The sequence below is a fragment of the Lactuca serriola genome, chromosome 5 (genome assembly GCF_051521515.1).
Source record: "Lactuca serriola cultivar US96UC23 chromosome 5, Lser_US96UC23_V15, whole genome shotgun sequence".
NCBI classification, from domain to species: domain Eukaryota; kingdom Viridiplantae; phylum Streptophyta; class Magnoliopsida; order Asterales; family Asteraceae; genus Lactuca; species Lactuca serriola.
Genome location: NC_136412.1, coordinates 259958136 through 259962618, shown reverse-complemented (window position 1 = coordinate 259962618; position 4483 = coordinate 259958136). Strand labels below are relative to the sequence as shown.

The 4483-nt window shown below is 35.0% G+C and overlaps 1 pseudogene; it reads left to right on the top strand.

Moving 5' to 3' along the window:
* The first annotated feature begins 335 nt into the window (after positions 1-335).
* LOC145050422 (sterol 3-beta-glucosyltransferase UGT80A2-like) lies at positions 336-4072 on the top strand (annotated as a pseudogene).
* Positions 4073-4483: the final 411 nt, after the last annotated feature.

Sequence of the window (4483 nt, the reverse complement as noted above, 5' to 3'; positions counted from 1 at the left end):
GGAACGAAATCAAAGCCGAAGCTCGCCAACAACCTAATCACGCACTTCTGCCTTCTCCTCCAACTCATCTCTCCTCTCCGCCACCGTCGTTGACGTACGCGCTGCCCATCAAGGAGACCCATCTGATCCTACTCCTTCTTGGTTCACTCCCAAAAGGTACATTCTTCATGTGTCTTCTCTCACAAAAAATCATTTCTTCTTTCTGTCTTCAGTTTGACGTCCCTGCAACTTCAAGGCTTCAGTCTGGTTTCATTATCTTCTCCTTATATAACGATTTCTTGTTTTTGTTTCTTCTACATTCTACCCTAGCTCCAGAGCAACTTGTTTGGTGTGGAATGGACAGTGTATTGCTATATTGGGATGATATGCTTCTGATGGTGGGCCCTTATGGAGATCCGGTTCGCTATCTTGATGATGAACCCATTATGTTTATCCCATAGTGTGATGGAGCTAGGATATTGTCTAACTTAAACATGGAGTTTCTTCAACGGGTCCTAGCTTCTATTGAATCTATCTTTAAGATTGGGAGCGCAGAACCAACAACTTTATTGTTTGATGCTTTGGATCATTTTGACAGGAGGAATGCAAAGCTAGGGTGTCACTTTGATCCTTGAATTAGACTTTACATTTCTTTCTTTCCTTCTAACTTCCAATATCAATTTATTCCATTCCAGGCTAACGAAAATTTGAGGCTGATAAAAACATCATTGTACGAGGCTGTTAAAGTCTTTAGATGCTGCAAGACATGAGTTTGATCATTTTGACAGGAGGAATTTCCTCATCCTCTATCCCGTGTCAAGAAACCAGCTGGATATAGAGTAAGTTCAATCATTAATATTAGTAGTTCTTTTTGTTTCTATTACATAATTAACTTTTGTATTTTACATGTGTTGTTGCAGTTGTCATATCAGATAGTTGACTCTTTAATCTGGCTTGGAATTCGAGACATGATAAATGATGTTAGGAAGAAAAAGTTGAAGCTGCGACCTATCACGTATTTAAGTGGTTCTCAAGGCTCTGAGACTGATATTCCACATGGATACATATGGAGTCCTCATCTTGTTCCTAAACCAAAAGGTAAATTTTCCCTATATTAACTATTTATAAGACTTTATTATGTGAGATGGATTAATCAAATCATAATATTCACAGATTAGGGACCTAAAATTGATGTGGTTGGATTTTGTTTCCTCGATCTCTCATCAAACTACAAACCCCCTGAAGAACTTGTACACTGGCTTGAAGCTGGCCCAAAGCCTATCTATATTGGGTTTGGTAGCCTTGTGAGTTTTCTTTATCCATATCATCAGTTCTTGTATGCTTTTTATAATTTATATTATATATAAAAAAGTAATCTAAATATAAATTCCCACAATTTTATTTATCCATTGTCAGCCAATTCAAGAGCCCGAGAAAATGACACAGACAATCGTTAAAGCCCTAGAAATGACTGGACAAAGGGGCATCATCAACAAAGGATGGGGTGGTCTTGGTATCTGTAAGTAATAAGTATATATATATATATATATATATATATATATATATATATATATGCTTCGTTTATTTTATCTTTTATATCACAACTTTATTTTTCCCATTTTACCCTTTTGTTGCTTATGGAAGAAATCAAAACTGATGTAGATAAACTTTTTGTATCTTCAGTAACAGAGCCAAAGGATTTTGTATACTCGTTGGACAACATCCCTCATGACTGGCTTTTCTTGCAATGTGCATATGTTGTGAGTCATTGTTGCTGCTTTATTTTTCGCCCATAGTAGCAACTTAGTTACATTTTTGTTACACATAATAGCAATGTACTTACATTTTTTATTTTTTATTTTTAATTTTGTAAATGTAGGTACACCACGGGGGTGCTGGAACTACAACTGCTGGACTAAAAGTTGTGGTAATTTTCCTTAACAACTTGCTATTTTACTTTTACCAATAATAGCAATCTGATATTATATGTTGCAGTTGTCATATCAGATAGTTGACTCTTTAATCTGGCTTGGAATTCGAGACATGATAAATGATGTTAGGAAGAAAAAGTTGAAGCTGCGACCTATCACGTATTTAAGTGGTTCTCAAGGCTCTGAGACTGATATTCCACATGGATACATATGGAGTCCTCATCTTGTTCCTAAACCAAAAGGTAAATTTTCCCTATATTAACTATTTATAAGACTTTATTATATGAGATGGATTAATCAAATCATAATATTCACAGATTAGGGACCTAAAATTGATGTGGTTGGATTTTGTTTCCTTGATCTCTCATCAAACTACAAACCCCCTGAAGAACTTGTACACTGGCTTGAAGCTGGCCCAAAGCCTATCTATATTGGGTTTGGTAGCCTTGTGAGTTTTCTTTATCCATATCATCAGTTCTTGTATGCTTTTTATAATTTATATTATATATAAAAAAGTAATCTAAATATAAATTCCCACAATTTTATTTATCCATTGTCAGCCAGTTCAAGAGCCCGAGAAAATGACACAGACAATCGTTAAAGCCCTAGAAATGACTGGACAAAGGGGCATCATCAACAAAGGATGGGGTGGTCTTGGTATCTGTAAGTAATAAGTATATATATATATATATATATATATATATATATATATATATATATATATATATATATATATATATATATGCTTCGTTTATTTTATCTTTTATATCACAACTTTATTTTTCCCATTTTACCCTTTTGTTGCTTATGGAAGAAATCAAAACTGATGTAGATAAACTTTTTGTATCTTCAGTAACAGAGCCAAAGGATTTTGTATACTCGTTGGACAACATCCCTCATGACTGGCTTTTCTTGCAATGTGCATATGTTGTGAGTCATTGCTGCTGCTTTATTTTTCGCCCATAGTAGCAACTTAGTTACATTTTTGTTACACATAATAGCAATGTACTTACATTTTTTATTTTTTATTTTTAATTTTGTAAATGTAGGTACACCACGGGGGTGCTGGAACTACAACTGCTGGACTAAAAGTTGTGGTAATTTTCCTTAACAACTTGCTATTTTACTTTTACCAATAATAGCAATCTGATATTATATGTTGACTTTTTATCTTATATTATATGTTGACTTTCAGTGCCCAACTACAATTGTACCTTTCTTTGGTGACCAACCATTTTGGGGAGAACGAGTTCATAGCAGAGGCATAGGGCCGCCACCCATACCAGTCGATCAGTTTAACCTCACCAAGTTGGTTGATGCAATTAAATTCATGTTAGATCCCAAGGTAACCAACTCCCCTATTGTTTATTTGCTAAATGCAAGAAACAACAATTTCCTTTTTTTTTTTTCTATTATAGCATTGTACCTTGAAAACTCCACCTAGTTATATTTATAGCAATGAAGATCACTTTGTAATATTTGGAATACATTGCTGTAACTATGTAAAATCTAGAAAATTGTATTTTTTTTTAATATTAATGTGTGGAAGTGTTGCAGGTGAAGGAGCGAGCAGTGGAACTTGCAAAGGCGATGGAGAACAAGGACGGTGTGGAAGGGGCGGTTAAAGCGTTTTTAAAACATCTTCCGCAACAAATACCGCCAGATTGCAAGCCTTCTTCAACAAAGCCTCGAACCAAAACCAAACCCTCAAAGTCAAAAGTAACTCCTCCCAAAGTCTTTACATGCTGCAAGACATGAGTTTGATCATTTTGACAGGAGGAATGCAAAGGTAGGGTGTCACGTGCTCCTCACACTCACATCCCACCTTCAAGAAAATCAAGACCTAAAGATGTAAGTCATTCCCATTCTCTTTTCATGATCAAATGACCTTTTTACCCTTGTTTATGCACACACATTTGATCGATAACCAACATGCGAATTATTAAACCACTTATAACTTTTTAATCCTTTTATATAAAACTAACATTATATATTTATATATCATTTTCAGATCACTTTCATATGAGTGATCTGAAAGTGATATGCTGAAATACTGAGATTACTACTACTGGATGTAGCTTTAGTAATTAAACTCATTGTAATTTATTGTCCTATATATACAGCAAGCTGCCCTTGTGCTTAATGCTTCACGTCTCTTCTGATACACGTTGGACTTGAGAAAGAATGAAGAACAGGAAAAAAGGAGAAGGATGATCAGGTCACATGCTCAACTCATAAGGGTAATTTTGTCCATAAATTTGTATATATAGCTTCCCAATCCCAAGTTTGGTTATATATTAGTTAACATTTGATCACCTTCTGTTAGGCTGCATTGCTATTCAAATTGGCTGGAGAACATGCAGTTGGTATTTGGTCCCCCAAGTTCCCTTATGATATAAATATAATATTTCTTATGTTGAGCTAGCTACATTCTACATATAATTAATTTCCTTCTATTTCCACTTCATATATATAGTGCTTGGGCCCACTGTGATTCCTGCATCTCCAAGTTGTGGTTATGATATTTCACTCGAGCAACTTGTTTCCATGACCAGGGACCATAATCTAACTTC